Genomic DNA, 16583 nt, shown 5'->3' with positions numbered 1-16583 from the left:
TTTGCCCACCCCTGCTCAGCTGGAACAGGAAGCCCTCTTATTCTCCTTCCTGTCCAGAAGGAGCCAGTGGCCAACCTGGGTGGGTGGAGTTAGTCCAGGGTCTGAGGACATCAAGCTGCATATGCAGACACTGCAGCTTGCAGTTCAGTGGCTGGCCACAGGGGGCAGCAGCACACAAATTGGAAGGTTCCCACTCTGTGCCCAAGCAGCTCACGACACCACCCCTGTCAATGGCCGGAAGGGGTACTGCAGCTACCTACGCTGCAGGGATCAGGTGACACGACGAGGCCAATAGGATACCACCCAGCCCTGTAAAGGTACTGACTCTGGCTGGTCAAAGGAGCTCTCTGGCCGACCATCCATGCCTCCAAACCAAATACATGACTCTGGCCCTTTATAGCATTTGAGAGATGCCACGTAATGGTGAAAGCGGCAAAGAGTCTTACGGCACCTGAAACACCAACACATTTATTTTGGCATAAGCTTCTGTGGACGATATAGCCCACTTCATCAGATCCATGGAGTATCGTAGAGAGTTTCAGGTTTATATATAATACATATGTAAGCAATGGTCAACAGTGAGGTCAGAAAGAAATTCAATGCAGAAAGTACTGATAGAGACAATCCCATTATTAACTGTGGTCATTTGCAGTGCACGTGTTGCTAGTAACACAAACGTCCTGGCACTAGGTAAGCCAATTAGTACTTGTAGTGTGATAAAAATCCATTATCCTGATTCAAGCCTCTGGCCACAGAATTGAACCTGCTGATGGATTCTAACCCGGCAGACGCTTGCTCTAATCTCCCTTGGAAGTTCCTTTGCTCTGGTCACTTTAAGGCCAGTGACAGAGCATCCTGGGAGGCTGAAGGATTCTGCCCCTGCATTTGGAAGATTGCCATCTCTGATGTCAGATTTGTTGCTTTGCATAGAGACTGGCCCGTTTGCCCTACGTAGAAGGCAGAAGGGCTTTGCTGATGGAAGACGGCATATATCGCATTGGAAGATGAGGAAGTGAGTGAGCCCCTAATGTCCTGGGTGACAGGTCCTGCGATAGTGCTTCCAGAGTAGATATGGCGACAGAGCATCTGGGTTTGTTGCAGGGTCTGGTCCCTGTGTTTGTATCCTTGTTTTGTGACCTTTTGATAGGTATCATGTAACACTATTTAGTATTTGATTGCATTTGAGAGATAGATGCTATCAAATACTAAATGCCACTGCATGTTTTCTATCCAGTACCAAATACCATTTTACATTATCTGTCATATATGAAATATTGCCTGGTGATAACATGCCGTAATTTTTTAATAGTTGATAAATATGCAATTTAGTACTCAGTATTCGATTACATTTCAGAGCTTTCAGCGTTTCCCAACCTGGTGCTTTCCAGATTATGTTGGACTAGAAATCCCATTGGCTCCAGTGGTCAGGGATGATGGGCATTGTAGTCCAACAACATCTGGAGGCACCAGGTTGGAGAAAGCTGAAGGCTCTCAACTAAAATTCAGATTTTGAATTCAAACTTCAAGTTTGTTTTTTCTATTTTTTTTTTTTTCAAATGCTGAGTACATGGATGGGAGGGAGTCAGCTCAGCCCTCGGAGCATGTGGGCCTCCTGACTGAACAACCATAAACAACTTTCCATGTGCATCTTGGATATGGGACAGAGATTGCTGGTCAGTAAATGTGGCTTCCAAGCACCCTCCAACATCTCTCCTTCTGAAATTAGACTCTGGCTTTGAAATTTGAACATACTTCCCTCAGGCCCAGCCTTCTAAACATTAGACTGCATTGGACATCTCTCTAAAAAGATGTCTGGAACTGCTGTTCCTCTGGGACACACAGCCGCTGGTTTTCCTGAGCCAACAACAACCCACATCAGAGACTCTAAACAGCATCTGTTGAAAGACAAGAATAAGGCTCACAGTAGAAATTAAATTTAAATTGAACCCATGTGGGTTCGGATTTGTGTTTTTCCTTTTTAAAAAAACAAAAATTTATCTGCCTAAGTCCCATCATGCTGCACACCTGGCCGGCTGCCATTTTCAATTTGGCTGCAGCCAGATCTTGGCAGATAAGATGAACTCTCAGATGTGTGTGTGTGTGTGTGTAAGATTCAAAAGGGAAAGAAAACATAAAACTAGCTCAAACAAAAATGCCTTCCAGCTTTGTGGTTATTGCAAAGGATTCTTTGACTAAGTTCAAAAACTTCTTTCTCCCCTCTCCACTTTTCCAGTTTCAAACTGGGATGCTTTTCAAACATACAACACACATCAGAGAAGGGGGCTTTGGGGCTTTGGGGCTGGGGGCAAAAGCAGCTTTGTTTGAAAAGAACAAGACGGAAGTGTTTGCTGTCTCTCTCCGGAGTCTTTCATGCTGGCAGCTGCCATTCTTGAAGGTCTGGAACGAGAGGAAAGAGATGGAGCAAAGCCACTACGAGGTTTGTGTGATGTTTTCAGAGATACCTCAGTCCTTTGCCGGAGTTGCAACAGGTGCTTTCCAAATGACGTCCACATTTTGCACCAAGGCGGAAGGCAAAACCTGATTCTTCTTCTTCTTCTTTTTATTGTCGTGAAGAATCAGTTGGACTCGCTGCCATTGATTATGGGGCAACCTTTCTATTTGCCATTCATTCCTAAGTCAATTTGCTCATCCAGTTGTGAGGTGCTGCTGACGGACTCGAACCAGCGACTGTACAGGTGGGACCCAGGCGTCTTACACTCACCCCCTCAAACCTCAGGTATGTATGTGATAGTTACATCCAGACTGGACTACTGTACTGTGCTCCACATGGTGCTGCCTTTGAAGGTGACCCAGACGCTCCAACTGGTGACAGAATGAGGCTGCTCCAGTCCTTGCTGGGGCTCAATGGATAGTCCATATTGCATCAGTGCTGTAGGCAGCTGCACCAGCTGATGGTGCATTTCCAGGCCCAGTTCAAAGTACTGGTTTGGAGATCTTTAAAGCCTTACACTCTAAAGATCTTACTGCCCGGAGCTAAGCTTTAGGAGAGGCATTTCAACCTCTTAGATTGGGGAAGGGGGGACGGCATAAAAGCTGGGAAAGCACCAACAATTGGTGGTCAGGGAAAAGGGGTGGGGCCCGGGAAAGGGGTGGGCCATCTGAGAAAACCCAGAGGGCCAAATTTGAAAACCGGGAGGGCTGGATTTGGCCCCTAGGCCTGAGGTTCTATACCCCTTTTGAAACTGCCCAGAGAGCTTTGGCTATTCATGTAATAAATGGAATGGAATGGAATTTAAACAGAAATATAATCCATCTCACCCTAGGGTTTTTCTACACAAGGCTGTTCATCAGCAGTTAATCCGCTGTATCTACTTCCGGTTTCATCACAGAATTGAGATCCGAGCACTACATGAGGAGTGTTTCCTTTCCTGCTTTTCCACTACGTAACCTCTAGGTGGCACTGTAGAACAGAGGAATAGTGCAAATATACAAGTAGAAAAGGCATTTTCTTTCGCTTTCATAAATAATATTGCACTTTCCCTGCTCTAAAAAACCTTGCTTTTTAGACACAGAAGTGAAACTGGAAGGTCACGACATCATCTAAAGACCCCGTAAACCACCATGAGTAGGGAACGATGAGCACACAATAAATGCTTCATGCAAAAAAACCCCGTAGTGGTTCTATACCCCTTGTGAAGTTTGGGACCTACAGAGGCAAGGTTAAAAGGTCAGGCCTAGAGGTCTGGGGGTTTGGGAGGGAGGGGGTATCCCTGAGAAGAGTAGTTTCATTTCCCCAACTAAGTTTCATTTTTCTGAGTTAGGTTTCATTTCTTCAGGTTTGAAACAGTACTTTCGGTTTTGAGGAAGGAGGGGATATAACAGGAGAGAGAGCCAGCAAGAGGGAGACCAGAGGGAGGAAGAACAGAGACAGAGACAGAGAGACCAGAGCCTGAAGAGAGAGCAGGAAGACGCAGCCTGGAGAGGTCTAAGTGCAACTAGGGTAGAGGAACTTGCATTTTTGCAACCTTTACTTTCTCTTAATGCCTTTTGTGTTGCTCGGCTCTATTCTAAAAATACCGTTACTTTTAATTTGCTTACTTTAATTTACCAGTAAGAATCTGAAGTGCCGACCACCCCATGTCTACAGCCTAAACCCCACGTTACTGGGAGGGGAAGTTTAAAAGAAGGAAGGTGGGACTCTTAAGAAGCCAAGAGAGCCTTGGGGTCCGGGGTCCAGGTCATAAGGGGAACCATGACACCCCCAATTAAAATCATCATCAGAGGCCCTACTCAGTAGCTCTCCATTAAGACCTGTAGGATTGTTGGGTACTAGAGATAAGGGCCTCCCTGTTGATCTCCCCTGACCTATGGAATTCCCTCCCAAGAGGTATACGGCTGGTTCCACAAGTTATTTTTAAGAGGGTTTAAAAAACTTGTTTGTTTTCTTTGTCTTTCAACGTAAAAGTGTATTGTTGTTGTTGTTGATATTGCATTTGTTGGTTATTGAAGTTTTGGATTTGGCTTTTTTAATGTTTTGATTTGTTTAACATTAATTTATGATTTTGCGAGTTTGCTCTATTGCCATTGAATTGCATGTTTTCTGTCATAAGCCACCATTAGGAAGGCTTCAGGTATTGAAAGATGAAAGGGTCACATTTGAAAAGAAAACCCAGATTACATACTTGTCCTTCCTTACCTCCAAGGAGATCGAGATGGAATATACATTCCTCCCTTTTATTCTCACAACAACCCCGTGTGGTAGTTTAAGTCTGAGAGATTTAGACTGGTCCCAGGTCTCCTAGAAAACTTGGACGCCTAATAAGACTGAGCAGGGATTTGAACTCGGGTCCACCACCACCCGGTTGAAGCCCAATAACTCTAACCACTACAGCACCCTGGCTCTCAAAAGTCAGAACATTCCATCCAAATGCTGAACAAATTTGGAATATTTGTGAAGATGCATATTTCTAAGCAGAGCCGATTCTCTGGGAGCACCTAAAACATGGAGAATGTGGTCATGTTTCCAGAATTCAACTTCATGAAAGCCACTGCTTTCTTCTTGTTCTTGTTGTTGTTGTTCTTCTTCTTCTCCTTCTTCTTTTGAAAATGCAGAATAAGAAGAGTTGTGCGGAGCTTTGCTATTTGCATAATATCACCAATGTCAAGAATTTTAAGTTGCCTATCCACAGATTTTTATGCATTTTGAGACAAGCTCACTGTAGAAGTAACATATAATAGTTTGCTCTCCCGCTGTCATGATAAGCACAGAAGCCTTTTATGATCAGAACTATCTGTAGCCTTTGTCTAAGAGAAAAAAAGACAGCAGCCAAAGGGTTCATGGGCCATTTCTCATTATCTCTTCTTTGTGATGTTACTGGCCCTGACTTTGGAATCTCACCACTGTTCATTCCAGTTGTATTTCTTTTTATGGTTGCAAATGTCTATCTGCCCATGCAGCTCTTGCCTTCCTCATCCTTCAACATCAGCCGTCAAGAATGGAATCAACTGATGCTTGAGAATTGTGCTGATTCTCCAGCAGAATGTCGGGGAGAGAGGGAGAAGGATGAAGAAAGCCTGTAAAATGGAAGAGCGGTACTGGAAGGAAGGCGATTTGAGCTTCTGAGACGTTGCTCTGGTTCTCCCACCTAAAGTTACAATCATTCCCCCGGTTTGGCATTTCCCTGTCAAAACAAAGTCACCAGTAGCGGATCGTGACAGTTAAATCTATATCTTTCTCTCCATTGTATCACTTTCTGTTGAACTCTGCACAAGACATGAGGATGGTGCCACATTTAATTGAGCTTTCAGCGAAGCGAGTCTACAGTTAACTTTTGGGGAGGAAAAAGGGGCCCATGGCATGGAAGGCATTTGGATCTCCTGTTTCCCAGGCCTCCAGATCACCTCCAGCTTGTGCCCTGAGCCATTTGCTTAGCAGAGCTCACAGTCAAACAATCTGTATCCTTTCTTCACAGCTAAAGTATGTATGCATACAAACAGACAGCTGTGAGACATGCCGTGCAATCCTATTGCATGTTTGCTCAGATGTAAGACCCACTGTGCTCAGTGAAGCTTACTCCCGGGTAAGTGTACACAGGATCGCAGCCTGGAGAAGAGGCAGTTTTGCTCCTATTTGAACAGCCATGCTTCTTCCTCTTGAGAAGTTTAAAGAACAACTCTGCCAGTTTTCAACATGGTAGACTGGGAACAGGGAGGATCTGCTTATGGAAGGCACCTATTGGATGGTGCCTAGAAAGTCAAGAAGATATTTTCCCCACCATCTACCCTCACACACACACACACACACACACACACATGCAATTCCTGGAGCATGTTTGCAACTTCTTCAAATGTTCTTATGACTTTATTTTAGAGTTTATATTCTAAGAAAGCCCCTCATCCAATCAGCAGTTCTTTTAGAACTGGGGAGGGAGGGGATGAGCAAAAACCAGGATGCTACTCAAAAAATGGTGGTGAGGGGAAAGGGGGTGGGGCCGAGGGAAAGGCGTGCTGGATTTGGCCCACAGTCCTGAGGTTCAACACCATGATCTATTTAGATCCCCTGGGGTCATGGCTAGGGATTCCTCTTGGGCAGCACAGCGATGGGGTCTCCCGCAGTTCAAAAATGTACCACGTAGCTAAGTGACAGAGCATGTGCAGAAAGCAAGTTCAGTCCCTAGCAACTCCGCTCAAGGAGCAGCGCAGCCAAAGGCTTTTGCCGTGGGACTGGAGCTGCTGTTTGGAGCGGACCGCAGCATGCGAGATGGTGCGATGGTCTGATTCTGCCTAAAGCAGTTTCATATGAAACAAAAAGAGGCAGTTGGCATGGCGTGCATGCATGTGTGTGTGTGTTTTAATGCACTTTCTCCCAAGCACCTCGCCTCAATGGGCTTGATAAATGGGCCATCTCCGATTTTTGGAGAGATGAGGGAGGTGGCAGAGGAAACCCACTCTTTGGGTCACAGTCCCCAAGTTTCCAAGTTTATGGAAATCATCTATCATGCCTCCGCTAGTCGAGGCCCAATCTGCATAAAAAGCGCCACATGACCCAAAGCAGCGGCAATATTTCACACAAACTCCGCATGGTGCTTTTTTTTTTAATAGAAAACATCAATCCCATAGAGGTAGCCTCCAGATAGATTCCTCGTTTAATCATCTACTGTGTGTGTGTGTGTGTGTGTGTGTGTGTGTGAGAGAGAGAGAGAGAGAGAGGCGGGGGCTAATGTTATACAAAAGCCAGGGTCCTTTAGCAACCACCTACGCTTTGTAATTTTACAGGCAATGCTCAAACCTTCTATGCGGGCGGCAGGGGGTGGGAGGGAACATTCAGTTTCCCTCCTCGATGTCAGATTCTGGGCCCTGCATTACTTATTTGGGGGAAGTTATGTGGACAGAGAGATTCAACTAAAAGAACGAGAGAGAGAGAAATGCCATCAGATCTATTTCAATGCTGCCCTGGAACACTTTGCAAAAAATATTTGTAAAGGTTAGGAGGGATTTGTTTGCTTCCACCACCTCACTCCTGAATAATTCATCACCAAGCCTGTATAGATCCTAGAGGGTCCGCAGAATTGAATTTCCACAGGTTGACTCTCATGGCTACCGGGCCAGAAATATAGCTATCCAGCAAGCTGTCCCAACTGGGGAGGAGAGATGGAGAAATGCGACTATCCAGGAAGGCAGGAATGCTGCTGAGGTCTTACCAGATCCACTCTCCAGTTTATCTCATTGCTTCCAGACTTCTGCGGCATAATCAGACTCAAGGGCAAGGTCACCCCATTCTATGGACTGAGCCAGAGCAGAACTATCAGAGGGGCCAGACACGGTTGTCCTTGTGAGGTCCCAGTTGGCAGCATGATCTCCATAACTTACATTCCCATAGAACAAAACAATGGAACTTTATTGGATGTCTAAGGCCGGTGCTGGATGTTACGGAAAGCAAACTGCTGGCAAAAATGGCCGCCACATACCAAGTCCCTCTCCCACCACCACTGTCATTCATGATTCCTTGAGGTCAAGCGACCAGCTGTCAGTGATGCAGATCAAGAGTGGGAAAATGCATAATACCATGATGGCAAGAGATGGGAGGCCCAGAAAATAAAAATGTTAAAAATGGGGTTGGGGTTTGTACAGCTTTGGTTAAATCTGTTCCATCTGTGCTTTGTGGACTCTCAGGCATCTTCCGTTCCATCATCCACTTGTGTTCGGAATCGGATTTTTTGTATGAGAATTTTGTTCGCTTGCGAATGCACGCTTGCGCATTAGCACAACTGCACAAGCATGTGTTTGTTAATGCGCATCAGCGCTAATGTGCACTTGTGCTGATGTGCAGTTGTGCGAGTGTGCATTTGCAAGCGAACAGAATTGTGCAAATCCCCCCCCCCCATTTTTAAAAAAATGGTCTGCAACTCTGTGGAATCTGCAGGACTTGGAAAAAGCTGGTCCTCTATGGAATGCGCAGATTGGATTCATAGACATCTAAACTCATTTGAACCCATTGCAGATTTCTCTGTCATCTGTAGGGTGGAAAAGTTCAGGGAAGGAAAATGTTTTTTTTGTTTTCCTGGTTTTCAAGTTTTTTTCTGGGCCGTCACATCTCTAGATAAGACATAGGACAATTCTACTAGAAATTGTGCATATATTCCAACACTTACTTCCAGTATACTGGAGATGAGGTGTGTCATTCCATCACCATCACCACCATTCCATCACTACTCCGAGGGAGGCTTGAAGGAGGACAACAAGGGAGAGGGTCTTCTAAGTGGTGGCCCCCGAATTATGGTATGCTATCCCCAATGAGACCCACCTGGCGCTGACCTTGTCATCTTTTCAGCACCAGGTCAAGACTTTCCTCTGCTCCCAGGCATTTGACAGCATATGATCAGGTTTCTAATGGGATTTCTATTGTCAATTGTGTAAAATTGTTTTATATTTTGGTATGTAAATTATTTCTTTATGCTATTATATTGTGTTTTGGGGGGAGGTTAATCTTTGTAAACTGCCCAAAGAGCTTTGGCTATTCATGTAATAAATGGAATGGAATGGAATGGAATGGAATTTAAGCAGAAATATAATCCATCTCACCCTAGAGTTTTTCTACACAAGGCTGTTAATCAGCAGTTAATCTGCTGTATCTACTTCCGGTTTCATCACAGAATTGAGATCTGAGCACTACATGAGGAGTGTTTCCTTTCCTGCTTTTCCACTATGTAACCTCTAGGTGGCACTGTAGAACAGAGGAATAGTGCAAATATACAGGTAGAAAAGCCATTTTCTTTCGCTTTCATAAATAATATTGCACTTTCCCTGCTGTAAAAAACCTTGCTCTTTAGTCACAGAAGTGAAACTGGAAGGTCACGACGTCATCTAAAGACCCCGTAAACCACCATGAGTAGGGAATGATGAGCACACAACAAATGCTTCATGCAAAAAAACCTGTAGTGGTACAGATGGTGACCAGGTGAGCTGTGTGCATGCTAACTGTGGACGGGCAACTTCAAGGCCCATTTGCCTGCTTTCCATTCTTAGGGTTCTTTATCTTTAAAATGGAGTTTGACTGGGCAGACCTTTAAACAAGAGGACTGTCCTCTGTAAAGGAGGACGCATAGCCAGTCAAGTCATACCGCTGCTGAGAGAGCTAGTTTGGGGGCAGTTTGAAGGGAGGGGTTAAAAAGGTTAGAGTCCTGCAGAATCAGACCAAGGGTCCATCTTCACCAATATTCTGTTTCCCATAGTGGTCAAGAAGATGCCTCCAGGAAGCGCACAAGCACAGCATGAAGGCAATGCACCCCCCCACACACACACCCCTCAAGAAGTGGGTACTCAGTAGCCTGCTGCAAATACCATTTGAAACCAGCAACATACGGAAATCCGTTCTGATGCATTTCGGCGATTGCCAGGTGCTTTTCATTCCATCATCCATTCTTTGACAGAATTAGATGTTTTCCAGTTTCCCAAATTTGTTGCAAATTCGCACTTGTGCAAATTCACACTGGCACAAATTCACAATCCCTCCCTCCCCCCCCCCCCCCGCACATTTTCATGCTTTAGCCTATGGGGTAAATGGCCATTTTCAGCCTTAAAAAAAAATGTGTATTTTTCTATGACAAAATGTGTGTAAAATTGGGGGCGGGGGGACAAGTCTGCAATTCTGTGGAATCCATGCAACTCGGTAAAAGCCGGTCCGCTGAGGAATCTGTGGGTCAGCCTCACAGAAATCCAAACCTATTTGATTCTGTTGCAGATTTCTCAGACGTTCCTATTCGTAACCCGAACTACCCTTCAAGGAGCTCAGGTGGGCTCTCTGTGGGCTCAATGCCATTTTGTCTCCTTCACAACAACCCTGATAGTAGATTAAACTAAGACCCAAGGTCCCCCAGAGAGGTTCATGGCGGAGTAAGGATTTAAGCCAGGCTGCCAAACCTCAGGGAACCAAACTCAGCTTTCCTGCAGTCCCAACTCAGACCTCTGGGGCTCCCCCAATAGCCACTCCCCCTTCCCTTGGCCACGCCCCCTTTCCCTGGCCACTCATCATTGGGTGGTTTCCCAGCTTTTGTGCAGTTTCCTGGCTGGGGCATGCTGGGAGTGGTAGGACTTTTCCCTGTCTAAACATGCATTGGATTGAAGGACTTTTCCCTGTCTAAACATGCATAGGATTGTAGGACTTTTTCCTGTCTAAACATGCATAAGATTGTGCCCTATATGTCCCATCCGAGAGGGCTGACGGTTTTCTGTCTACTATAATAGTGCCATTCCTGACACACTTCAGGTTGTTCAAAGAGCTTTCCATCATGCATAATTGTCTACTGTACAACAGTCCTGTAAGGTGGGTCACTGTTGTTATGCCTAGCGGGAGCAAGAACTTCCGCCTTAATTTGAAAAAAGTTAAAAACACCTCTAAACTAGCTGGGCAGAAGTTAGATTGGAATCTACTAGATCCCAGCATAACTGGTTGGAGAATTCTGGGAGCTGTAGGACTTTTTTCTGTCTAAACATGCATAGGATTGCACCCTAAACTATTCTTGTAGATAGAAGGGATTTCAGCAGGTATGGCTTGTATATTCTCTCTACTCTCTTATTCCCTGGAAGCCTCGATGGGGTTGGGGGGATGTTTGTATTTTTACTTCTTTTGTTCTTGTTTAAAAAAAAAATTCTTGATCAGTTGTTACTAATGTTTTTCTCATTTGTACGCATGGAGGGCTAACAACATTTGATCTCTTTCCCAAACCATCTGTTGAGGGGCAGGGGATTTTATTTCAACACCTTTTGAAAGTAAAATGGTTTTGTATTGTTACTGGAATAGGAATTGTTTTGAATTGTGCATTTTAAAGTGATTTGTATCAGTGCTGCAGTTGAAATAGTTTTTAATAGTGTGCTTTAAATATGATTTTTAATATTTATATGGGAACTGCTTTAGGGATTTTGTTGTATTAAGCGGTATATATGAATTACCAATAAATAAAAAAAATAAATAATGAAATGAATTTGTAATAATTCAACCAAAAGCCTACCTGTTTGTAGGCTTTGTGGAAAACATACACACAATGAAAAAGATTATGCTTGAAGTGTGTGGGTGTGGGTGTGTTATAAGGAGATAGGTTCTGGTTGCAGAAAGCTGATTTCATAGGCTTATCTTTAATTATATTTGTAAGGAACTTGGGGGAAATAAAACAAATATGCTTGCCTTGTCTCACAATGGAGAGAGATCTAGCCAGGCCCCATGAGAGCTCGAAACTCGAATCTATTTTCAGTGCTAGGGTAGGGTGCCGGCATACCAGAAATAATACATTCATTTCCTCTGAGCACCTGCAGAATTCAGACTACGAGGGTACCACAAGCAAGAAGCAGGACATTGCAGTGTAAGTTGAGAAAATGACCTGTAGGATCAGGTTGCCCAAGTAATTCCTCATTGGTAAACGTACCAAATATGGGGCAGATGTTGAACCTCTTTCAGAGGTGGGCCCAATTCCATTCTGGATAATTTCTCGGGGGCCGTATTCCAGTGGTGGGCCTATGTCAAAACGGCCGAAACACCAAATCGACCAGCCTATTTTAGCTTCAAGCTTTCACTGCCAGTCCCTAAGCCTTAGGAGACGCTTTTCGACCTTTTAGGATGAGAACAAAACACCCACAAAAGCCAGAAGACCGCCGAACGAACGGCATTCAGAGGGAAGAGGTGGGGCCAATGAAGTGGGGGGTGTCCATCTGGTAAACCTAGCACATAGCCAGCCTAAAGTCTCAGAGGGCGGGGGGAATAGGGGCCAGTTTATCTGGTTTGCAGGCCTTTTAAAGACAAAACTGTAAAGTATTTTTGTAATTATTTGTTTGTAAAAAAAAAAGAAGAAGAAGAAGAACAATAGGGGAGGCAGAGAAAAAATAGGGAGAACAAGCCCGTTCCTAGCCCACCCCTGGCTATGGACCCATGGGGAACTCTGAAAGGCCAGATTGGGACTTTAAGTGGTCCGGATTTGGCCCACCATCTGAGGTTCAACACCCTTAAGGTAAAACATGCATAAACCCATAAGATATACTGTTACTTATGGCAAATATTTATGTCAGGTGCTGCCTCAGTTCTTTGGGTTTGGGGGCCCATGTCTTTGGCCCTCTAGGGAGAGGAGGCTGGGCAGCATAGCAGCCGGGAATGTGTTTGCGCTGAAATAAAATGTTCCTTTAAAACTAGCTCTGTGTATGTTCTGTGTACCATGCACCTTGACTTTCAGGAGAGGTACCATTTGCAGCAGGATTAGCCAGCCCTCTCTCCCCACCAAAAGAAACGCTGCTAGTAATGCCTCTGAACATCTCCCTGTTTAGAAGTAGGTAGCGCAAGATGGGATAATTCCACGTACAAGCCGAGGCTGCTTTGCCTTGGCAAGGACAGAGCAGTAAGCCCACAAAAAGGCCGCTTTCCCTTCATCAACAGTCACAACAGCCCTGTTCTGTCCTTGCCCCTTTCTAGGCCATAGAGCCACAGCTGAGTGTGAGCAGGCTGTTCACTGTTCAGCCGTTCACGAAGCAGGTAACGCAGATCCTCAAGAGACAGCTCAGTGCCTCCCTGCATCATGTCCCCCCCCCTTGCAAACTTCCAATGCGGATTGATGCCCAGAGCAGTGCTTTGCTCACCCTTCCTACTTTGGGCAGGTGAAATTAAGGGTTCAGTTGTAACACCCCAATTCCTATCCTGAGCATTACCGGCCAAGCCCTGCACTCTCTCCCGTGCGCACACATGCTCAGGCATCGTTGGAGGCCTTATGCCGCCTGCTGTGTTCATTATTGTTTATTCTTATTTATTTTATTTACACGATTTTTACCCCACTCTTTGGCCAAAAAATGGCTTCTCCCTCAGTTGCTGCCCTCAGGCTTACAATCTAAAAGACAGGACACAAAAGGAAAAGGGACTGGGAGGGAGGAGGAAAAAAAACTCAAGCAGTTTCAAAGTTCTTATAGGGGTTCTTTCTGGCAAGGATAAGCAAAACAAGCCCCTTCTGTGGCTGAAGGATGAGGCCAGGTTGGTCCCCCCTTTCTATGATGTTTTTCCTGCCTCTGAAACTGCTTGCTTTTCGCCTTTAAAAGCCTGGAGAGCGTTTGGACTGTGGGGTTTGTGAAATTCTAGACTGACATGAACGTCCGGAGGCATGTGCAGTGATGCATGTTGGGCAAAGAATCCCAACTTCAAGCTGATGGGATGTGAGCTAGCGGCGATTGACAAAGAAAGAGATCTTGGGCTCGTGGTGGACAGCTCGATGAAAATGTGAACTGCCAAGATCATCCTGCCCTTATACAAATCTATAGTGTGACCACACTTGGAATACTGCGTGCAGTTCTGGTCATGGCACCTCTAAAAGGATATTGTAGAACTTGAAAAAGTGCAGAAAAGGGCAACTAAAATGATCAAGGGGCTGGAGCATCTCCCCTATGAGGAAAAGTTACAAGATCTAGGGCTGTTTAGCTTAGAGAAAAGGCGAGTATGGGGAGACATGATAGCAGCGTACAAAATTATGCATGATGTTATCTCTCTCTGTCATAATACTAGAAACCGAGGGGGTCATCCCATGAAGCTGATGGGTGGGAGATTCAGGACAGATAAAAGGATGGGCATCTTTGGACATCACATAGTTAAACCATGGAATTCACTTCTACAAGATGTAGTGATGGCCACCACTTTGGATGGCTTTAAAAGGGGGTTGGACAAATTCATGGAGGAGGAGGAAGAGGAGGAGGAAGAGGAGGCTATCAGTGGCTATTAGTCCTGATGGCTATATGCTCCCTTCAGTATCAGAGGCAGTATGACAATGTACATCAGTTGCTGGGGAACATGGGCAGGAGGGTGCTGTTGCACTCATGTCCTGCTTGTGGCATTCCCGTAGGCAGCTGGTTGGCCACTGTGTGAACGGAATGCTGGACAAGATGGCCCTTGGTCTGATCCAGCAGGGCTCTTCTTATGTTCTCAGCCATTGAAAAGGACCTCAGTGTCCTTTTACATGCATGGGTAGAAGTGTAAGAGTTGGCAGTGACCTCAAAGGTCATTTAGTCCAACCCCTTTCTGATGCAAGAAAGGCACTGCCTGCCACAGCATCCCAGGTGGCTGGCCACATCATCTTTACCTTCAAACCTCCAACGAAGGAGAATCTTATCATTTCTGAGGAGGTCCATCCCACTGTCAAATAGCTTTCACCATCAGGAAGTTCTTTGTAAGATTAGCCAACCTGGTGCCCTCCAGATGTTTTGGACTACAGCTCCCATAATCCGCAACAATTATCATGCTTGCTGGGACTTGTGGGTGTTATAGTCCAAAATATCTGGACTTATGTAAAGTTACCTAGCTCTAAATCCTTTTCCTTTTCATTTGAACCTGTTGGTTTGGGTCCTGCTCTCGGGAGCCACGGAAAACAAATTTTCTCTATCACCCACGTGACAATCCTGCAATTATTCAAAGTAGTGTTGTGCTGAAAATTTCACCCACATTTTGTTCAACCATTCTCATTCAGTTTGATAGAAGAGAAATTGCTTTCAAAAAGAAAGTCAATAGTGAAGAAATTTCAGAGAATTTCTCCGGGATTGGGATTGGGCTTCTTGGGCTTACCTTCCATAGCAGGGGGCAAGGAGTGAGAACAAGTGTCCTGTTTTTCATTGTACAATCACCTCTCTGGCAGCCTGTAGCCTCCTCAGCTTCCCACACGTCAATTAAAGCCCAGCGGAAGGGGTCATGGGGTAATTCCTCCCATAGGGCTTTTCCAGGTCAGCTCAGGAAGTGCAGGCAGGCTGGGAGGCTGGCTGTGACCAGGTAAGCCCCCAAACACCACAAAAATAAATTATAAAACACTCTGAGAATGAAGCAGAGCAATAAAAGCCCCTGTCATGGGGGAAGAAAACCTTCAGGAACTTGGGGGACAGATTTTGGGAGAGCAGTAACTCCACTTATCCCTGGAATTAGACACAACAATGCCACACACACACACACACATCGACTGGTCACAGCTGCATTGTGGTGGATGCAAAATGGGGGCCAGCCTGCCAAAAGAGTCGATGCTGTTGCAGCACGAAAAACCCAAGCACCCATACCAAAAAGGAAAGAAGCCGTGCTACAAGCCCTGCCGGTGGGGAGCCCTGCCTGGGAGGAAATGGAGGATTTCTCCTCCCCGTGGAGAACTTCGGTGAAATTGTCTCCCGAATGTCTCTGCCTGTAATAAGGTGGAGAATTTGGATAAGCCGTTTGTGCACAGCTCTAATTTGAAGATGGCAGCCATCGTGCCACTGAACCGCCTCTGCTCCAGGCTAAAGCTCTTCAACCCTTCCTCATCTGCAGGCCCCTAATGGGATCTGTCCCCCCCACCCCCACCCCCACTGAGATTTAACTTGTAGGGCAGGCAGGAGAAGCCTCTAGCCCTCCAAACATTGTTGAACTCCAGCTTTCATCATCCCCATGCTAGCTGGGGCTGATGGAAGTTGGAGTCCAATGACATCCAGAGGGCCACAAGATTCCTGCCCACTGTATCTAGGGACTGCACAGGAGGGGGCTAAATGCTGAAAACACTAGCCATGCAGAGAAGCAAATGTTCAACAGAGCATCCCTTAAAGACAAGCATCCAACGAGGACTCATGCCCACTTCACTACCTTATGCAGGAATATAGGGTGAACTCCTCTACAAATGTGTACATTCTCCGTCAATTTGTTAACAAAAATCAAGCCGGGCGTGGTGTAAGGGTGGAAATTAATGCTACCCATTTTATTTTGGCGACTGGAGTGTGTTTCAGGTTATCAGAGCCCTGTTTCCCAAATGGTTTAAGAGCCCCAGGACCACAAATCCCATCACCCTTGACCAGCCTGATGTTGGCGGGGGATGATGAAAGTTGTAGTCCGACATATCCAGTGGGCTGGGGGAGATGGCTGATGTAAGTTACTTCCAGAATCCTTCACATCAGCCGGAGGGGGCAGGGTGATAAACGTCGGGAACGGATCGCATCCCAGCCAACAGATGGACTTTAATGTAGTTGCAGAAGAAGACATATCAAGGACTGCCTGGGTGTGTAAAATGTGAAGGTGATCAAAGGTAGCGCATCCAAAGCAGGATTAAAGGTGTCTAATACAGCTTATTTCCCCAATAAGCCGGAGCGAGATGAAAGACCTG

Source organism: Heloderma suspectum, chromosome 16 (genome assembly GCF_057233095.1).
Source record: "Heloderma suspectum isolate Gila_16-S chromosome 16, 16-S_ref, whole genome shotgun sequence".
NCBI classification, from domain to species: domain Eukaryota; kingdom Metazoa; phylum Chordata; class Lepidosauria; order Squamata; family Helodermatidae; genus Heloderma; species Heloderma suspectum.
This window is presented reverse-complemented; position numbering follows the sequence as displayed.